This window comes from Adiantum capillus-veneris, chromosome 22 (genome assembly GCF_014529385.1).
Source record: "Adiantum capillus-veneris isolate H3 chromosome 22, ASM1452938v2, whole genome shotgun sequence".
Classification (NCBI taxonomy): Eukaryota; Viridiplantae; Streptophyta; class Polypodiopsida; order Polypodiales; family Pteridaceae; genus Adiantum; species Adiantum capillus-veneris.
This window is the reverse complement of record NC_140952.1, coordinates 81128021-81150989: the sequence shown is the minus strand read 5'-3', so window position 1 is coordinate 81150989 and position 22969 is coordinate 81128021.

Here is a 22969-nt window from a genome sequence, read left to right as displayed (position 1 = left end):
TGTTCACTTGGACTGCCTCCAAAGCATCATTGGGCGTCTTCATTGCAATGTCAAAGCTTGCAATAGCGCCGTCTACACTCTGTAAGGGAGTCCACACTCCAAGCTTGCATATCCAATGATCATAGTGAAATTGTATGTATAAGGAGGTGCGGGATTTCAAATAGCGTATTCCAATACCTGAAGCTCCAACCTTACAACGGTACCGGTCCCCATTGTGCATGCCCTCCACAAAACCCCAGTCCTCTTCTAAAAGCCTTCTTAATTCCTCATAATGCACATTTTTACACACAAGCATTGTGGTAGTCTCCACAAATCCAAACTCTTTAAAAATGTGCACAAAACAATGAATAGGCAAACACCAACTCAAGCCCACAGACCTAGAAGCTTTAGAGTATTTCAAAGAGTTTTGGACATCTATTATCATCTTTTTCTTGAAAGATGCTACCGACCACAAATCTGGCACCGGCCACTCCATACTTAATAAGGATGTTACTTTGATGGGTTCAAGCGTTCCAAACGCTTGTGTAGAAGTAGGAACAATATAGGAGTGAGAATATAAGAAAATCCTTCATTGAACCTGTTTGGTTGGGCAAAGATGTGGGAACATTGTTGCTCTAATATCCGTATGTATAGCATTGAATGTGCCGGAGAGATTATTTAGTGGCTGCTCCTCCACCAACGTGGATGGAAATATGACTATAAATGCATGGCAAATCTTAAGTATGGATCCATAATAACATTACACTGTGATTTCACACCTAGCTTTGTATTCTCAAAACATGTACTTACAATGTGTTGGAAATCGAGGTGGTTGTTGCAATTGCATGGTTGACATTGAGAAAACATGTTGCACAATGCCTACGGTCCCCTTGTCTTTGTGGTTCTTGAAGCCAAGGAGCTTTACTTTCCAATGAAGTTCCAAGTTTGCACAATTCCACACACGATGAGGGCCAATAGCAAATGGTTGCGTGTATACCCAAGCACCTTTGGTGAACTCTTGTGGCACCCACTCATCATATCTACCTCTAGTGTTGTGGCATGCAAGTGTTGTGACCTCATCCTTTGGCCACCTTTGCGAAGTAGAGTTGGCTATGTTTGAGCAAAGAAAATTAGGAGGAGGAGCAGGACCTTGCTTGTTGCTATGATGTAGGTGGGATAAAGTGATAGGAGAAGGTGGTTAACCCTTGCTTGGTGTGGCAATGGGAGGAGAAGGTGGATAATCCTTGCTTGGTGTGGCAATGGAAGGAGAAGGTGGATAACTCTTGCTTGGTGTGGCAATGGAATGTGGTAGGGGAGGAGAGAGGAGCTTCCTTGCTACAGCAATGGAGATGGTGTAGAGAGAGAGAGTGTTGGAGTAGAGGATGAGTGTGATGGTTGCAACCAAGGAGGGGTTGGAAAAGGGGTTCTAGAGAGAGAAAATCACTTTTGGCCTAAGGACTACTTTTGGAGGAGCTCTGGATAGTAAAAAAAAAATTCTCAAAAGTTTTTTAAAAAGTTTGAATTTTACGGTTTTTGGGTGCACGTTTTGACTTTTTGAGGTCAAAAAATGTTTTTTTGACCATAAAATAGATTTAGGGGGATTTTAAGAAGATAAATTTGAGTTTTGAAAAAATTCAAATTTTTGGGATTTTTTCAAAACCGGATCAAAAAGAAGGGAAATTGGAGGTTTCATTTGGTCCACCCTCACCCCCTACCCCCCCCCCCCAACCCCACCTTCTCACTAGGTAAGAGCCCATTTAAGAAGTGTAAGACTACTTTGTCCCCCTACATTTTTGAGGGCATAGAGTGTGTCCACCACCCTCTTCTCATTGGCTGGCCTCTAATTCACCTTAATCCCAAAGGGACCCTAGAGGGTTCATATTTTTCCTAATGCTCAAGAGCTCTCACCAAAGAGTGCTCTCAACAAATGAGCTTGAGAACCCTCATTTCTTTTACACACCGCCTTATATACCTAGGGTAAAAATATGCAATGTCCGGGCGCTCAAGGACTTTAGGGCTCCACCACTTACTGAATCTGCTACCTAGGAACACTAACTGACCTGTTTTTTACGGCTTGGAACTCCCATTGAGTCCGTAACACTTTAAAATATTACAATGGATTGAAATAAATCGAGAATTTACAATACGTGACCATTTTGGGAAAATGTGAAAAATGTGTAACTCCAATCTTTACTGCATCTTCATGTTGATCTTTGATGTGCATCCGTATGTCTTCGGTCTTTAGCAGCTTCTATTAACTGACGTTGACTCAGTTAACATTCCCCCCTTCCGATTTTAGTGCCCGTCCTCGGGCATTGTTGAAAAGTGTCCATGGAGGTTGTGGAAGGTTTTTGATTGGTTGTGGATGGGCTGATTTCTTCAATTGTCATTGAATTTGTTGATGAGATTCAATTTGCTGCAGCATCTTCATTGGTCTGAATATGTCTATGGTGAGAGATGATGTTGTGTTTTGTCCGTTGTAATAGCATAATGAGGAGGCTGATGTTTATTTATGAAAAGTATGTACAAGGAAAGTAGAATGATGAGGTTCTAAATTAGGGTCTAATACGTGGATGACCAAAGGAAAAAAACCCAGTGGAAAAAAGTGCCTTTGGGATACGTGCATTATTAGAGTACTTATTAGCATGGGAAATATTAATAAAGTACTCAAGGAATTATTTGTTGATAGATATGGAATTAAAAAAGGTCGCAAATATGAAAGGGTAGCATGATGGAACATGGGTTTGCCTGTTGTAGTCCACTCAATGTGCATAGGTGGAAGCAAAAAAGTGTGTCTAATGCATATGTCCAATGATGGGATATCCTATTTATGCATACACAAAAATGCATGGGAAACAATATGCTATGCAAGAAAGATTTTGAGGGGTTCTTCAGAAATATGGTGTAGCTATAAAAGCATATGACATGTCTTTGCAAGATGGAACCCCTTTAAGAATGGTTTTCATTGACGAGGATATGTGCTTTCATCTTATTGTACACTGTGCATGAGTGTCGGACTCTACTACACTCCACTAATTGTAAGTTAATAGACTTCAACTCTTATGCTCATCTCATCCAGCATGAGCAACATGACTTTAGATATGCTCAACTCTTCCAGCTTGAGCGCGTAAGCCTAATAACTACGACTCTTAGCATTAGTTTAATATGACTTGAAGCTTTGGGACTAATGCTTTGCTTATTTTATGGCTCAGTAGCCCGACTCTGACTATGCCAAAGAGTGTTTTTTGCACCCTGGCGACTTGACTTTTTATATTCTTGTGCTTACTACAAACATTTCTTCAGGTAAAAGTAAGTTTAAATCCTTAAAAAGAGGATTAGTGAAGGACCAAGTTGGCATTGAAGGTTTCTTTTGCCATACCTGTTTTATCATCTTTGAATTTACATCGTTGGTTGGGTTGTCCTTCTTTGATTGTGAAAACTCCATTATCTGTTTGATTCTCCAATCAGGCGTGTTGATAGGAGTCTTTGATGTTGTTTTTATGCCTCTGTTCACTGTCGGCATCTAGCTTTTGACTCGGAGCATTGGAAGACTTAAAAATCCAAATCTCTTGATGAACTTTGTATCTCCATTGTTGACTTTGCTTCATTCTAGGTCTTGTTGAGTTCTTGAGATCTTCAAGCAGGTCTGGTGTAGTTGCAGTTAGCTTGTGGTTGACTGGTAGCCAAATATTTGTATATCTTGCGTAGAATCCTTGTCCAAGAGGAACATTCCCTGAGATCCATCTTTGTTCTGTATCCTCTTGAGAGTTGTGGTAGACTTCAATATCATTCAATGTTATTTTATTGTATACCTGCTGCTTAGGTATTTTAGGATATTGTCGAGGTTGATACCTTGTGGACCTTCTTTCTTGGGAGGGTCTTGATGTTACTTCATATGCCCTTACCTGAGGTTTTGGTACCCATATCTATCTGTTACCTTCGACGTACTCATGTTCTTTTAACCTCCATTGTGATGCTATCCATCCCATGTGTTTGTATTTCTGTGTTGATTTCCCATCCTTAATCCAAGCTGGATCATTGACTTTTACTAAACTTCTCAGAACAAACACTTTCTTCACCTTCCTTTGATTTCTTAAGTACTTTGGTTGAGGTATCTTTGCTTTTCTGGTGTCTCCTTAGAGGTTTTAGTTGGGTCACCAATTGACTTGAAATTTTGAGAGCCTAATTTGCTTGAAGAAGTTGATCCATGAGGGTTCTTTGATGTGGAGGCATATGCTGTCACACCTTTGCTAATCGGTGGAAGTTCCACTTTAGCTTTACCTTTTTCTGCAAGATTTGTCTTTGATTCTTGTGACTTCTGCAACTTTGAATCTAGCACTAACGGTACCAGTATCTGCTGCTTGATATCTCTTGAAAAAGAGAGTATTAGCATTTTATCTTCTTTGTAGGCCTTGTGTTGATCTAAACATTGATGTCCAAGGATTACATCTGCAAGAATTTCCTTTGAAGGCTTCACCTGAAATTTTACTTGTTTTTCATAATTTTGGATGCTAAGGGTAGCAACCATTTCTTTTTTACTTGCAGCCTTACCCATGACTCATCTATTATCTGGCTTGCCTGGAATAATCTCTAGAATACTATGGATGTTGTCAGCAACCATATTGCACTTTGCTTCTTTATCCAGTAGAGCATTGCATTTGACACTTGCTACTTTTGTACTGCTGAGAACTACAGCTATTCTCATTGGAGGTTCTATTGAAGATTTTTGTCATGCTCTTGCCATGGTCTCATCTTGATCTAACTGTGTCTCTATGGAGGGTGGCTTGAGGCTTTGTTTTCCAATCTGATTTTCATCAGCTGATTTAGCTGGCAATGAGTGATTGATCTTTGGACTTCCTATTTCTTCCTGATTTTTTGCAGCCTCGTTCTTCTTAACTTCTGGCTTTGGTGCCATTCTCTGCTCAATAGCTTCCATGGTTGCTCTTTGCTCTCTTTGATCTGCACTTGCTATTGCCTGATTTTCTCTAAGCTCTTCTGAATTTTTGTTTGATGGAGATGAATCATCTTCAATAAGATTTTCTTTGGCATCGTTCTCCATTTTAACTGTGCTCGAGAACTTTGAGCTGTCATCCGCGAGTGACCAGTCTTGGTCTTCATTCTTTGTTGTCTCTAAAGACTCCATCCTATTTACATTCTGTATCTCCAACATCTTCTGGGCCATTGGCATTCCCATTATGATATCATATGGCATATCTTTTGTTGTGATCACGTCTAATTGAGCTATGATGATCTGTGAACTTACTTCAATTGCGGTGGAGATGATTCCCCAACATTTTGCTCGTTTGTTTCCTGATATGCTCACAAATTTAGGAGAATCTTCCAACTGTGGTTGGCCACATCTTTTCCAAGTGCGAAAGGACATGAGGTTCTTGGCTAGTTGAAAATCTAGCTTTACTTCTCTTGACAGCTTTTCGTCGTTTTCACCGATGATGTTGCACTTGATCTTCTCAGGATTTCTTTCTGTAGTGATTGATTTTGTTGTGGCAGTGTCCTTTGGTTCAGCTTTGTCTGCATTTTCTTTGCTTTGATCACTTGCTTGAATTGATGTTGACTCCATTGGCTGTAATATTGCACTTTTTTGCAATTGTTGAGAATTGTCTACCTGCATTTAAGTAATCTTGATCTTAATAGATCCACTGTACTTTCTGGAAGAATTTATCTCTTCTGTGGAGATCTTGGTGGTGACCTTTGTGTAGCTTTGTGGACTTTAGCTCCCATTGACTTTGACTTTTGTGCCACCTGTTCTAGCAGCTTGAGGCTTTGCATCATCTTCAGATAGTCGTTGACTTCAGTCAGCGAGCCATCCGTATGGGTTTGTACAAGTTCATGACCTTGCTGATATTTGTTACCATGTGCATCTTGATATGCATATGTGAGCTTGGTCACATGTAACTGTTTGAACACTATTGGAGTTGTCGGCTTTTGACTTTGACTTGTGGAGATCAACTGAAACTTTTGTCCTTAATGATCTTCATAGAGGCATTTGTCTGCTGATTCTGATGGAATTTGGGTCAATTGGAAACTTCCAACAACCATATGATCTTTCAATGGTTTCTGGTTTGAAGAGGTCTGTTGGTTAGAAGCTCTAGGGCTTCTAACTGCTGTAGCATTTCCTGGTATTAGAGTTGAGCTTGATGGATTTACAGATCCCCCCTTCCTAGGGTGAACACTATAGCTTGCTTCAATATAAGAGTTTAAAACTGTTTGGCTCTGGTTTAGTCTCACCTTTTGGAACTGTGAAGGTACACTTTGGATAACATTGTTGATTTTTGGCATCTGTAAACCTTTTTGCATAGTTTCCTATGTATCTCCTTGAAACATGACAAATTATTTCCCAAGTCAAGTTGTAGATAGCATTATCTTTGCCCTGATATTGTTTATCCCATGGGTCTCCTATGATATGAGATTCTGTGTTTTCAGGACTTAAGGCATCATAGATGCTAGACTCTCGTCTATATCTACGGCTGTTTTCATCAAAGTATATGTTCATTTGGTCACAACATCAAAGTTTGATTTCTGATAGAGGAGAGTTTGGCTCTGAATAGATTTTTGGGTTTACTCGAGTAATATCCTTCAGCTCTAGAGAGGATGGGCTATAATAGATTCTTTCCTCTTAAATGAACCATCCTTTCTGATCTATCACTGGACGCACTTCTATGAGCTGGTATGTGGGTCGTTCAAACACTGGTTGATCCTTTTTGTACAGTTTTCCTTTTTGGTCTACATAGTGTGCATATGAATTATGTGTACATTACAATGCTAACATCATTCTGTTTGATGTGTCCCTTAGACTCTGAATGATTGCACGCTTGTGGCAATGGATGAAAAATCATTTGCAAACCTAACAGTCTTTTCAACTTTCGGTGATATCTCGACACCTTGACCAATTTCATGCAAGAATTTGTTGTTCAAAGAATCAATTTTAAGCTTTTAGGTGCTTGTATATCTTTATGTTGATTTTGAACTTGCAGTGTTTTTACCAGTGCTTCTAATGGTAGTGCAGAATCATCTGATTACATTAAAAATGACAAGTCAAATGCACTTATATCAAGATTCGCATTTCCGATTTTCTTTGTACCTTGCTTGGCAGTTGATATGTCCCTGTTGTCTGGATTTCTTGGACAATCTTAAAAAAAATGTCCACCTTTTCGTCCACAATCTGAGAAATAGGCCATGAATGGTGGTATTTCAACTAGTTCTGTCATTTCAAGCTCGACTTGAGAAGTTTTTGCCTCTATGCTGGCCAAGCTGTCAGCATTTTCTTTTAAAACACTGAGCATCAAGCTGTAGATTGCTCCATCTTGACCTTTGTACCGTCTTTGGCTTGGTTCTTCAATTAGACTGGCTCTTATTGGTTGATCTGTTGGATCTTGCAATTCTGGCTCTCTATTATAGATCTCACCATTGTAATCCATGTACAATGACCCTGATTGCATATGCACCAACTGTGTGTTTTGCTGACTTGTGCAGATTTCTATATAAACACTTGGGTTGACTTTCTGAACTTCTATCTGCACTTCATCTTTAAGCTCGCAAACCTGGCTCCACTTAAGTCTGTGAACATCTGGGAGTTCTCTGAATCTGGCTATACTCTGATCAATAGGATCTTGGCTCCTGTGTTGCTTTTACTGCTCACCAAGTATCTATGGCCTTCTGTATCTGCATACAAAAATTTATCCCCATTGTAGCCATAAAGCTGCAACATTTGCTCTACTGCAGTTGTGCATGTGTTGCCACTGCCACTGGCTTGCTCTGTTGTACTTGAACTCTCAGCTCGATTTGAGTCCATGTTAGCTTGTTCTGTAAAACTGTTTCCTAGCAGATTTTGGTACTGATTAGCAGAATTTTTTCTACTTGTACTAGCCTGATCTGCAATCACATGTGAGTTGTGGCCCTGTTCGTCTAATTGGAAGCTAATTTGCGATGCAATTGCTTGCACATGCCAATTTCTGAATTTTAACTGCCCCTCAAGGGCTTTGGGTTGGTCGATTTCTCGCTTCTTGCTATTTTTATGCTTCACTTTGCGCGGTGTGCTCGATTTGTGGTGTTTGCTCGGTGTGCGGTACACTTTTCGACGTTGCTTTTTGCTTTTTATTTTCTCGTGTGTGATTTTTTCGGTGGTGTTTTTTTTTTCTTTTCTGGGTTTTTTCGGCTTTTATGGCTCTTTTTGGTACTTCCGACAAGTTTCTTTTTATTTTTCTTAATTTTTTGTGAAATTTTGAATTTTTTGAATTTTTTGGTCTTTTATGATTCTTTACAATTTTTTGGGGAATGTTTTGATTTTTTATAAATTTTTTGGTAATTTTCTAATTTTTTTGTGATTTCTTTGAAGGTTTTATGATTTTTACGGTTTTTTTGGGATTTTTATCAGTTATGGATTTTTTTAATGAATTTTTTGAGTTTTTATAAAAAAAATTATGTTTTAGGGATTTATTTGTGTCACTTTTTGATTTTTTACAAATTTTTGTGATTTATCTGTGAATGTTTTATTTGTTGAAATTTTTTTGGTCAATTTTGGATTTTTAATTAGTTTTCTGTGACTTTTTATGAATTTTTGTGAATTTTTTGTGGAACTTTTGATTTTTTAATGATTTTCTATCTGTTTTCTTTTTCTTATTTTTTTGCGAATTTTTATTTTTTTAGATTTTTCTAATAAGTTTTTTATTTTTATGTGAATCTTCTATGTCTTTTTCTAATTTTTGTAATTTTTAAAAATCTTTTGTGATTTTTTTTTTCTCTTTTTTGACTTTTTGAACTTTTAATTCCTTGTTATGAGTTTTCTACTAGATTTTTTATTCTTTTTTTTGCTTTCTTAAAAGTTTTTTCATTGTTTTTTAATTATTATGTGATTTTTAAAAGATATACAAAATTCAAAATTACTTACCTGTTATTACTTGGCTGCACGCGTAGTTGCAGGCGTTGACTTCGGACGTGTGGCGAGGATTTGATGGCATGCAGCGGTGCAGGTGGGCAGCGAGTTAGAGAGAGAGAGAGAGAGAGAGAGAGAGAGAGAGAGAGAGAGAGAGACGACAGGTGGGCCCCGGTTAACAGCGCGCAGCAGGTGTGGGGTCAGTCAGCGAGAGAAAGACAGTGAGCGAGGCTGTGAGGAGGGGGGTGTATTGCATGACAAAAGGGGAAAGAAAGGTGTATTAATAAAACAAAAGAGGCTATGCCCGCGTGACAGAGGCAAGAGAGAAGGAGAGAAGAGAGAGAGTGAGAGGGAGTGTTAGTGATGGGGTGTGTTCTCACCACGTGGGCACTGGAAGAACAGTCTCAGCAGAAGAAGACGAGAGAAGAGAGAGAGAAGTTAGAGAGAGAGAGAGTGGGTGTGGGATAGGTTCACCCGTAGCGGGAAAAAGAAAAAGAAGAGTATTTTTTCTTTTATGGCGACGAAATTTATCCCAACGTACCGTAAAGCTTTCCACCGAAGAAGAATTTTTATGCGCCACAAGGCACGGTATCAAAGCGTGAAACCCGTTTTTTTTAAATTAATTTTTATTTTCAAACGTCCACAATGCCAAAAATAGGTCGAAAATTAGCCGAAAACACTAAAACTCACCAGAAAATCCAAAAAATCGCCAAAAATTTTAGAAAAACTCGTGGAAACTTCTAGAAACCTTAGAAAATAATTGTAATTCACAACCGAGCATTTTCAACACGCAAAAGCTCACCGAAAATAGTAGATTTTTCCGAAAAGGCCAATTTCGACAAAATTGTCCACTCGGTCCCCAAAAATAGCAAAAGTTCAAAACTCAACCACGGAGGACACAAGTACGAACAAAATGAATCCATAAATACGCACACACAAAATAGCTTGTGAAGATCGTAAAATATCAATTTTTTATGGAATTATGCGAAAATTAATGCAAAAATTGCCAAAAATTGCAAAAATTATCCAAAAAATACCCAATTTTTTAAAAAAAATCTCCACACATTGGGGAATAGTGCAGCCAAATAAAATCACCAAAATCTCATCGATTCAATTGCCAAACAATTTCATCAATAAAATCAAGACTAGGCAATTAAACCGGCAAAACTACCGACAAATTTAGGTCAAACTTTTGACGCAATTGAAGTGTGTAAATCCCTGTTTGGAGCACAAAAACACAGCAATTAACCATTACACACATCAATTATGCAATCAAAATATGAATCAATCCTGCAAATTAAACACTTTTTAGGCACGCACACACTAATAATTGGCAGTTTTTACCAATCTTTAAGTGCGCACACAAAAGGGTTTAACTTGTCGAATTTGCAATGTAGCTTCACAAATCATTATTTGGGCATGAGAACAACACAGATCAACAATCACAATTGAAAAACTATTAAGCACACATTGATTTTTAGGTGCACAAACATGGGCAAAATAGTGCACACACACCTAAAATTAGGCATACACACACTCAATTAGAATGCACACACACTTGACTTTAGTGCACACACACTTGCAATTGACCATCCAAGCATGCAATTAACTCAATGAGGCACCCAATTAGCAACACACATTCACCAATTAGCAGTTGAAATTGTCAAATTCATACGCCACCAAATCTTAAAAATTTCAGCATTACGACGGCATGAAAATGAAAAATCGGAAAAATTTCAATCCAACATAGCATTGCATCAACATAGCATCAACTTAAATTGCATCATGGTGGGATCTCTACACAATTCTACACATCCTTAGATTCTAAGAAGGTTGAGAATACCACCTAGATTACCTTTCCATTGAAGATCAATTGAATGGTGTAATGCTCCAATCCTTCATAGCACATTAGTAAGTTAGCAAAAATTAGTCAAATTAGCAAGGGGTTAGTGTGAAATAAAAGTGTGTAAACACACAATTGGCAAGATACGGTGACACATTAGGGAATTATGAACACGTTGCATCATGCACACACATCCAAAATCCACAAAAAACATAAACACACAAGTGAGATTAGTGAGGGAACGCATTCGATTATGCCACAATTACACTAGTGTAGGCCATCATCCCCAACACCGGCGCCAAATGTTGGGGGTCCCATTGTTGCAATAGCTCCAATGACCAACAAAATTATCAATCCGGAGGGATGAGCTACCCGGTTAGGGCATGGAAACACTCACATGGTTATTGAGCTAATCATGGCAACACAAATGGTTAACTCTATGCGGTGAGCTTTTCGGCCTATGGAGGAGCTAAGCCGCAATGAAGAGCAATCTCCACATCCACTTCTCTTAACCTCTAATCAACCCAATCACACACACTAACGATTGCAAGACGCACACAACACTAATCCTATCATGCAACACACTAATCGCAAGCACACACACATAGATCTATCGAGCACCACACTCCAATAAAACCTACATGCACACACAAGCAAAAGAGGACAATCACACAAGATTAGAGAGGGATTAACCACTAATTAGTTAAGATCTAGCTGATCTAAGCATCATAGAGAATCATAAGAAGCATGAGAGAGGCATAGTGGAAAAGAATAAATCATTGATTAGTGTTAATCAAGTCTCATGAGCAAGGAGAAGCTCAAGGACTCCATAGCCACACACCTCAAGAGCTCTCACCAAAGAGTGCTCTCAACAAATGAGCTGGAGAACCCCATTTTCTTTTACACATTGCCTTATATACCTAGGGTAAAAATATCCAATGTCTGGGCGCCCAAGGCCTTTAGGGCTCCACCACTTATTGGATTTTCTACCTATGCACACTAACTGACCTGTTCTTTACAGCTTGGAACTCCCATTGAGCCCGTAACACATTAAAATATTACAATGGCTTGAAATAAATCGAGAATTTACAATACATGACCATTTTGAAAAAATGTGAAAAATGTATAACTCCAATCTTTACTGCTTCTGCATGTTGATCTTTGATGTGCATCCGTACGTCTTCGGTCTTTGGCAGCTTCTGTTAACTGACATTGACTCAGTTAACAGAGCTCCTTGCACTTCTACATGCCTTAGACTCATGGAAGCAAACAAATGAGATGGGCAAATTTCCTTTCGCAATTTCATTTTCATATTGCTCACATTGCTAGCAAGCATAATCAAGTAGCCGATGCACCCTCAAGACGGCCGAGAGTGAATGCGGTTTCCATAGCAACTCACAATGATCTATCTTCTATGATAGATGAGTATGCTATTGATCCCAATTTTAGAGATGTGATTTCGGCCCTTGCACTAGGGAAGAAAGAGGAACCATTTACTTTACAAGATGTTTATCTTCTCTATGGCAATAGACTTTGCGTTACTAACTCACTACGTGAGAAAGTAATGTATGAATCTTATGCTCCTCCTTATGCGGGGCATAGAGGGATTCATTCTACCCTAAAAGTGATTGAAACATATTTCTATTGGCCTACCATGAAAGCAAACATACAAGAGTATGTTTCTAAATGTGTGGTATGCCAAAAGACAAAGTTTGATAGAAGGAAGCAACCTGGATTGCTTCAACATTTGCTAATCCCTAATTCACCATGGGAGAGCATATCCATGGATTGCCTAAGTCTATCCATGGGAATACGGTAATATGGACGATAGTAGACAGGTTCAGCAAATAAGCTCATTTTATACCTATCAAAAAGACTATCAAAGCCCATCAAATGGCAATCCTCTTCATTTTACAAATCTTCAAGTACCATGGCTTACCAATGTCCATAGTGTTGGATAGAGATCTTAGAATGACCAGTAATTTTTGGAAGGGTCTCTTTAAGAAATTAGGGACAAGGCTAAACTTCTCTTTGGCCTATCACCCGCAAACGGATGGCCAAAGTGAATAGCTAACCTGACAATTCTTGATCTACTAAAAGCCTATCTAACGGAAGTAGATCAAAGGTCCCAATGGGAGAAGTACTTACCCTTAGTGGGGTATGTCTACAATAACACTGTACATACTTCCATGGGAAAGGAACCTTTCGAGTTAATTTAGGGAAGATCAAAAAGTCCCCTGCTACTTAAGGTACACGGGAAGGTCTTCACTGTAGATGAGTATAGCCGAGACCTACAAGAATCTTTCCAAAAGATTAAGGATACTATCTCTATCTCACAGCAAAGGCAAAAGGCTCCTGCTGTTGATAGGCAGAAAAGATCCCAAGCCTTTAAAGAAAATGATTGGGTCTTACTTAAATTTCCCAAGGCTCGATTAAGGCACACAATGGGCAAGAATCCTAAAGTACTATGCTAAGTTACCAAAAAGGTACTATGGTCCCTTCCAGATTCTTAGGCCAATCAATGAGATGGCCAATCAACTCAAGTTGCCCAACCATTGGCTCATACACAATGTTTTTCATGTCAACCTACTAAAGCCTTACAAAGGAGAGCCACCTCAAGAACCAACTATTGAAGACCCACCAGAGATCGAGGACGAAGAAGAGGTGCTGTAGCCCGATTGCATTCTCCGACATGAAGACAAGGTATTAAGAGGCGGTAAGACTATCCAACGATATCTTATTAAGTTTAAGAATTATCCTTTTGAAGATGCTAGATGGATGCAAGGCATACAATTAAAGGATGACCTAAACCTTGTCAATGCTTACAATGCTTCCCTAGAGTAAGAATATGTACAAATATTTAAAATGAACAAAGTTTTTGTCTTATAAGACTCTGTTTTCTTTTATTGTGCACAAATGGGAAGTAGTATGCATGCTTAGAATCAAGTTTGTGGAGACGAAGTCCCCCAAACACCAAGTAGAGCTTGTCACTCTACTATGGAAGATTGATAGGACTCATGTGCAGACATGCTTGCGATAGCTTAGGCTCTCAAGCGCCAAATGGACTAGTCATTCATTCTAGAACGATGTTGTAGGGTAAGATAGGGATCCTCTACCCGCTAGAAAAAGGACTAATGAATAGGCTTTATCTTCTCTACCCATAGTCGAGGACGACTATGATTTCAAGAGAGAGGTAATGTTATAGTAACTAATATCTAATTCTCCTAAATGATTTTCTCATGTTAAACTAATCATTTAATATGGGGAAGTGCCAGGGGAGAAAAAGTTATAATATTGGTTAAGCTGACAGACCAGCCACAGACGGGATTCAAAGGAGGGAAAATAGGGATCCAAAGGGGGGGCTATCTACAAAAGAGCAATGTGCAACAATGGGCTTTAAAGACCCTAAGGTTCAGCCCATTAAGACTTCCAAAATGCTAAGGTTCCAAAATTCAAAAGCTGTGTCCAAAGGTCAAACACTAGAGAAATTGGATGCTTTGTGTGTGTACTAAAAAGTCTTCAAAGCTCCTACAAAGGAGGGGGCGAGCCTTGCAAGTAGGGGATGAGAGAGAAACACACACACACACACTCTCACAAGCTTCCTTTACACAAAGGGAATGAGGGACACATGTCAGCTCCTTAGGCCAGATGGCCAGAAGGTGCACTAAAATCCTATTGGATGGCCATGGAGGTGGACCAATGAGAATTAGGCTAGAGTAAATCTAGTTAAAATAATTTAAAAACACTTAATAAAAGAACCAATAAGAATTAAGATCTCTAGAATACTATTGGACAGTCTCCCAAGGGGTCCAATGAGCATTCAACAACCCAATGGCTTGCCTAATTCCTATTGGCTAGAAGACAAAGGGGTCCAATGAGAGTTTAGTTGCATTTATTAATTACCTGAAACTCTCACAAAAGGGGAAAGGGGGACACATGTCAGAAGGCTATCACTTATGCCTCTCAATTTTCATTGGCTAAGCTGGCATGGGCCAATGGGGTGCCTGTATGAGTAAAATGGAACAGGGGTCGACCAAGAGAGAGAAGGGGCTGAATTTCTCAAGGCATTATTCCACACACACTCACACTAGCTCGTGTGTGAAGCAAGAAGACTCTCTCTCTCCTTCTCAAGCTTTAATGGAAAGCTTATCACCTACTCCAAGCTTGTGAGAAGGGAGGCCTACACCAACAGCTCTTGGCTTTGTGATGCAAATCCAACCAAGAGCCAAGCTTCAATGCATGCTCATCTCCTCTCCCATGCTAATTACTAATCTATGCTATGCAAATATGAGTGATTATGTGAGGAGATATACATATTTCTCGTAAGAATATTCCTTCTTCCTCTCAATCTACTCTCATACTCCGCTAGCTCTCACCCTCTTCGAAGGTGTGTGAGGTCTTGGGTCTGAGACCGTGAGGGAATTGATGTTGTGTTTTAAAGTGTTTGCTAGTGCTTGAAGCTTCCATCTTCTTTGCACTAGCTATTTATTGAAGGAACACAAAGAATTGTATTGTAAAATGTCTCCCTTGATGGGGGAAACCTATAATACAAAGCCTTTTGGAGGGGGGACCGGCTCCATATAAATCCGGTCGTCAACTGTTGTCAATAGCTTAATTTATCTCTCTTTTGAAGTATTGGTCATGCCTATCTAACTAGGTGTTATGCTTTTTGTTGCTCTCTCCACCCAAGCACTCTTGTTATGCTCATTAGGAATCTATTCTAATGAAATGCTCATTATGTTCATGCTATTTTCCACTACACACAAGTTTCTAGGCCATTAAATGTTACAGACTTTATATACCTGGGGTCAAAAAGAACCGTTTGTTTGTATCTGCACTTGCTAGGCTTGGTCTTGTTGTGAAATTTGTGGATGATACATGTACAATTAATGATCTCAATTTTGGTGATGCAATTGTTGCATCTGGCATTTTACATCGTGGGTTGTATAAGCTCACTTTGTATGAAAAGTGTGGGTAGAATTTTTCAAATGCAATTGTGGATTCAAATGCTGTTTTAGATGAAAAACTTTGGAATGCACGTTTTGGGCATCTGAATTTTGTCAGTTTACTGCATTTGCAAAAATCTGATATGGTTGCTTCTTTGCCACCTCTTGAAGCACCTGTGAAGCATGTTTATGAAGGTTTTATTTTGGGTAAGATGCAACGTTCAAAGTTTCCAAAGGATGGTTCAATTAGGGCTACATGCAAATTACAACTTGTGCATAGTTATGTTTGTGGGCATATGCAAACTCCGTCCTGGGGAAATTACCTTTACTTTGTGACTTTCATTGATGATTACACCGGGCATGCATGGGTGTATCCACTTAAAGCTAAGTCCAAAGTGTTTATGTGCTTCAAGAATTTTCTGGATATGGCTAAAAATGTCTATAAATGTACTATGGTCACCCTCCATTCAGATCGAGGGGGAGTATATGTCTCATGAGTTTGGTGCATTTTTGGCTAGTCGTGGGATAAAATACCAATGTACAGTGCCGTATACACCTTAGGAAAATGGTGTTGCTGAAAGGAAGAACATGTCTCTTATGGAGATGGCATGATGTATGGTCAAGAGTCAAGCCTTACCATATTTGTTTTGGCTTGAGGCCATCATGTGTGCTACTTATGTACTCAAAAGGTGTCCCACCAAAGCTTTGTAGTCTTTGACTCCATGTGAATCATGGCATGATAGAAAGCCATCTATTCATCACATGCATGTTTTTTGTTGTTTAGCTTATGCTTTGGTGCCACAAACACAATGCATAAACATGGATGATAAGGCTCTTAAAAATGCATTTTCGTTGGTTACAATACTGAAAGAATAGGTTATAGATTGTACCATCCGCAAACTAAATGTATCTTAGTTTCACAAGATATTGTGTTTGTGGAAGATTCTACTCAGCCCTTGTTGTCATCTATTAGAGACAATAATATAAGCTCAAAAGACATTTATGATAGTTTGTTGCCTACTTTCAGTGGTGGAAACTTGAATGTTTATTTAAATGAGAAAAATGCATAGTCTATGGAAGTTTTAGAAAATGCTACAGATCAGCCTATTTCTAATGTAGATGTACATGATGTACTTGATGTGGAAAGGGCTAAGAATGAGCACACTAGAGATATGCCAAAACGGCTGGTGCATACTTTGCATGATAGTAAATTGAATGTACCTTTGTCTAGTTATACTTGTTCAAGTTCTCGCCATGAATCTTATGCATTAGATTGTTATGCGTTGACTGTTTTTAGCTTATGTGATGTAGAGGAACCTCTTTCTTTTGTTGAAGCACAAAACTCTAAAAATTGGATGGCTGCCATGCAATCAAAATATGATGCATTTATAGTAGATGACACATGGACTTTATTTGATTTGCCTCTTGGAAAAACGGCCATTGGTAGGAAGTGGGTTTACAAGTTGAAACGTAAGACGGATGGTGAGATTGATTTCTATAAGGCTTGACTTGTTTCTCCCACTTGTTGTATGGCTACTGTGCATTTTCTATGTGAATTTGGTAGCTCATTTTGGATGGGATGTACATCAATCATGTATTGTTACTAATTTCTTGAATGGTGATATCATTGAGGAAATTTATGTAATGTAGCCTCATGATTTTGTCATAAAATGACAAGAAGATAAAGTGTGCACATGTAAGAGAGCTTTGTATGGGTTGAAGAATTATCCTCATGCTTGGTATGAGAAAGCCGACACTCATTTGGTTAAATTCTCTAGGTAAACCTAGAGAAAGTTGGACAACATTATTTAAACACTAAGGTTTTGTCTAGTTTAGGTCCCCTCATCCCTAGCAACAATGACACCACCAAGGTTGGTAAGCCTCACTCTATCTTGTCGTAGTGATAGTGAAAACCACGTACATAAATGTCATACCATGGGATGGAGTTGACACAATTAGTGCATGGAGGCTACAAAAGGTTGTCAATCTCTTGAAACACTGAATCCCTATCTACTCAATGCAACACTCAATTGTAAGTCAAACAGAAAAAATTAATTGTAACATCCGCAAGCAAACCTTGATTATTCACTAAGCAAACAAAGTCCCAATTATCACAAAACTTATAGATCAAATAGGGAGAGCCTAAACACACATATCTAGAATCTCAAATCCACATTTCAATCACTTGTTTAAAAAAAATACTTATTAGCTACAATGCTATTTTGACCTAGTCTATTTCGGCTTGGAATGTATTCAATAGTTTAGCAATGTTTCCCTAATACCTCCCCTATGCTTAAAACTCAAGGGAGTCATTACAATAAGAAAATGCCTAGCATTTGGGTTCAATAGTAGGGATTATTTTATTTTATATTTTCTCACATTTTCACATACAGAAGGGTGTTGAAAAAATGATCTCCATAAAAAAATTATAGATTGATATAATGGTCCCTTTTATTAGCAAAATATTCATAGCTATGGGGTTTTATAAAAGTCCTTGAACACACACGATATAATGTTTTACATATAATGACCTCCTTGAGGCTTAAAATGAAATTTGAATGCTTAAACCTTGAGTTATAAATCAATCAAGAAGAGGATTAGCTACAAAAAACTCATGGAATCATCTCAAGAAAATTACAAGTTCATGTAGAAGTTTCATATGCAAACATGTTGAAGAAAACGACACTCTAAACAGACAGTCCATGAGGGAGTTATGAACATGACAAGAAAGAGGTAGATTACATAGCGCTCAAAGACAGGACTTATGATTCATTATCCAAAAACTTAATGAGAGTTTTTTTTACAAAACTTGACTTTTACACCTCAACCAAGGTTTTAAATATGTTGAACAAACTCAAATTTGAGTAGAAAACGGACTAGAGATCACACATGGGTAATTACAAGTTGGAAGCTCATAGCCCCAACTATCGACTTTACAATCTTATAAAAATAATCAAAATCACAACTTTGGACATGATGGTTTCTATAAAAAAAATAAATAGAATGATAAATGATAAACTCAAGCGGACGCGATTTCTGGGCGAGCAGTTTCTGGCGAGCGCTTTTTAAGAATCGGGCAAGCGGATTCTCAAAAGAAGGGACAATCCACCCATCTCTCTCTCTCTCTCTCTCTCTCTCTCTCTCTCTCTCTCTCTCTCTCTCTCGCGTTTCCTCTCTCTCTGTCTCTCTCCCTCTCCCTCTCTCTCTCTCTCTCTCCAACTAAAATTTGATTGTCATTTCACGACCAACTTACATTCAAACAAAAAACACCGGCGAATCATTCAATACACGATTAATAAGAGAAATAGAAGTTCCTTACACACAATTACGGTCTATTTCAAATAGCAAACCCCAAATATATGAGTTCCATTGCATCCAAAGTAAATACATATGGGGGGTGATACATCATGGGTGACGTGGAGGAAAGAAGGGTGGTGGGGGGCCATATCCTCTGGGAGGAAAAAAAGGTCGTGCCAATGGGGGCAGTGCACCAAATGGTGGGGGAACTACTCCAAATGGCAAAGGGTATGAACTATATGTGGGGGGGGCTGCAGGTAGTGAAAGAGGCAATGTATCAAGGCGGGGCCTCAGATTTGGAGGCAATGAATGCACTGGGAGACAATCCAGTTGCACGCCATGCCAAAAATGGTGCTGTGAAAGTGGGATATGGTGCTTCTACTGCCCCGCCCTGACTGCTGAGTGGTGTCGGGAATGGTGGTGTCGGGAATGGTGGGTCAAGCGAATGAAGCTGCTCGGACACCTGCTGCGGTTGCTCAGTTACCTGAGCTCTGACACTTATATGAAACATCAATGTAGAGCCTAAATCGGAAGGTAAGCCCTTAGCTGGCTCCAAACAAGCACTGAAAACTGCCCAATCCTTCTCACAACTGATGCAATGTCTACGTACTAGTAAACATTGTGATGCCAATGTCCCAACTCTTGTTGAGCATATTGTACTTACGGCTACCGAAGGCTAGTTGTACGACTGTCTCTGCCTTCGAAGTGACGATGGAAAGATGTTATGCATGACATGTCGCCACAATCATGCCATCCACCAAAAGAAACTCGGATGCCACAAGGAATGCAACATCCACAAGGTCACTATCCCATTGGTTCCATAAAGGAACCCCACCCGTGCTAGCTGCATGTGACCTAGATGGATGGTTATCTCCCACAACTCTGGCCATGCCTGATAGGTCCTCTGCAGCCCTACCATGTGATGGTGAACATGGAGGGGACTCGTGGATGCCCCCCACTGGTCTAGGAGTGAAGGATAGTGTCGGTACACTCTGACTCATAGCACCAAGGCTATAAGCACTATCGCTGACTTCTACAGAATACTCCGCAACCACATGCTCTCTATCACTGTCGCTGGAAACTACAACCCTCTTCTTTCTCTTCCCACGTTGCTTGTCAGCTTGTTGTGCTTGCGATTCTTTCCTTGAGGTCTGTTTCTTCCTCTCTAGTTTTTTTTATGTTTTTGGAGATAGAGCATCCTCTATCACAACTGCTTTCTTCCATGACGCACTATGCTCCGCTATTAATTAAAAGAAGAAGAGTTATGTATAGCTCTTCCTCTTCGGGTGGGTACTCCTTGTCCGGGTAGTCCAGCCACCAAGGACACTTGAGACACGCTCCCTTTGGCTGCAATTCATATATCCACTCATCAGGATATAAGCCCGTCTCCTCTCTGTCCGACCTACACCATGCATCACTAGGGTGCTCGGGAATGGTAAAGACAAGAGCATCTCTCCACCATCTACAAGACAGACCACAATGTTTTCATTTGCATAGAACAATATTAGTGTATCCTACTACATTCTTAATTTTTCAATTAAAGATGTCGAACCTATACAACAAGCGTCGTGCCGTACAAAAATGGGGTGCTCTTCGGGTTCATGTGTGGACTTGATCCGAGCACTCCACTTCTTGAAGGCCTTCTCAAAGTGCTTGCGTTTGTATGTCAATAATGTGTGGGCAAGTGTGCAACCATGCCTACCTTCAGCCTTCTCATACTCTCCTGCAACAACAAATAATAAGTCACAAGTTACATAACAAATTGCTAGCTGGTGCAAATGTTCACTAAATCTAACCTTTCCAACTGCCACCAGTTTATGTGATATCAAAGCCACTGGATACAGGCCTTCTCTGTCAAACCGATGTCCTTCTCCTTCAAGGATGCATCACCGCCTTGGAGCAAATCAAGCAATCGACACTTCCTATCAAAGGAAAATCGAGACTTATTTTTTATTGCTACATAATAAAAAGAGAAATATATCCAATGATTTAAACGACTATTACTTACTCTGTTGTGCTAATGCGTGCACGCGCAACCTCTGCCACTCTCGAGAGTGTCATTTTCGTGGTCTTCTCGCCCCAACCTGTAAATGAAATACATTTCTGGAAAAAATCGCTGCCATTCTTTGGATTTGCAATGGTGGCTATCTCAAGCCCTTTGCGCGTAAAGTATTGCTCCGTTTGAGATAGCGCTAGATTGATGCTTTCCTCGTATGCGTCAGGTGCCAAATCATAGTCAAAACTCCCTTTTGATGGCAGCCCTTCCGTTTTACTACTAAACATATGATCGACTCTTCCTATCATTTTCCAAAGACTCAATCAAAATACACATAATAAGATTTCGTAATCAAAACATATTCTCATATATAATTGGTTTGAAGCATACCTTCCAAAGTAGTTACGCAATTGGCAATTTTAGCCACTTTGACTTATTTGGACCTCTAAAATTCAAAGCCCTTTCTGCTGCCAAACGTGCTCTTTCGGGGAATTTTCGCAAAAGTGATGTAGGGTCCGCCAACCCTAGCTTTCTCATCATGAAAATATCATGAGCAGTTGTGTGAGGCACTAAAACCCTCGTGGACCTGTTTAACAATCGATTGTAATTTATATAGTTTACAAATAAGATGCATTTACATTAGCAAAAAAAAAAGGGCTCACCTATTGATCATACCCAAAACCAATAGAAACTCCGCTGCCTCATGTGGCTGAAAGTCAACTAGAACGCACTCCACCTTTGGCGCTTTCTCAATTGGAATGTCATTCTCATTCATCCACCGCATCCATGCCTCCAATCGGTGATTACCATCCCAAACCACAAAGTACCTCTCGACCATGTGACTAAGCTCGGGGATTTGGCGAAGCTCTTCATCCAAATCATATGACATTGCAAGATCCCTCGCAGCGTGACCACGACGAGTAAATTGTTTGTGATCCTCCCCAGGAATTCGTTCACTAACAATAAATCTTGCCATGGTTGGTTGGTAGATTTTGTTTGCAATAAAGAGTTGCAAATCGGCCACATGGTCATCATGCGTGCGGATGGCGGGATTTGAGAGAAGTCGACAAAGAGGCAATCGTGGAAGTTTCCCATCGTATGGTACTCTCTGAGAATCCACCCAACCCAAAGAAATGTGTTTGTCGACAACGTTTCCAAACGCTTCGTCTTTGACATTCTCAATAGCGGTACCTGTTTCCACACGATGATTGGGTCCAACGCTTGATTGTGATGTTTGAGCCACTCTAGTCACAATGGATACAATGCGATCCAAAGAACTCAATGCCTGAGATTGTTGGGTATCCTGTGTGCCTAACGGAGGTACTTCTTGTGAGGTAGTAACATCAACCTCATCAATTGTACCAGTATTTTTTGTTTGGTTTCTTGTTCTCATGCTTATGAGAAAGAAGGATAATTTATAAGAAATAGATATAGGATGATTTATGAAAATTTGTAGGTTGGAGTTTGAGACGTGAACAAAAAGAAACTTGACAGAGAGAAAGAGAGAGATCTGTGTAGCAAAAGAGAATAGAGAAGAAGAAAATGAAGAAGAGAAGGTCACTTTATAAAGCTTTTATTGTTTATTAATTTTAATTTTAATTTTAATTTTTTGTGACTGTGTGTGTGAGAGAAAGGAGTGTGTGTGTGCGTGTGTGTGTGTGTTGCCATGTACGCATGCGTGTGTATGGTGGCGTGTGTGTGTGGACGCGTACGCGTCCGTGCGTGTGTGCGCGTGCACGTGCGTGTGTACGTGTGTGTGTATGTGTACATGCAGCGTGTGTGTGTGTACAATGTGTGTGTGTGTGTGTACGTGCAGCGTGTGTGTGTGCGCATGCAGGTGCATGTGTACGTGTGTGTGTGCCACACACACACACACGCTGCACTGAGGCGCGTGTGTGTGGTGCACACACGCACGCTAGCGTCTGTGTGTGTACACACACTCACGTGCCCCTGTGTGTGTGTGCGTTTGTGTTTGTGTGTGTGTTCACACACACACACGCTTTTTGCGTGTCTGTGTG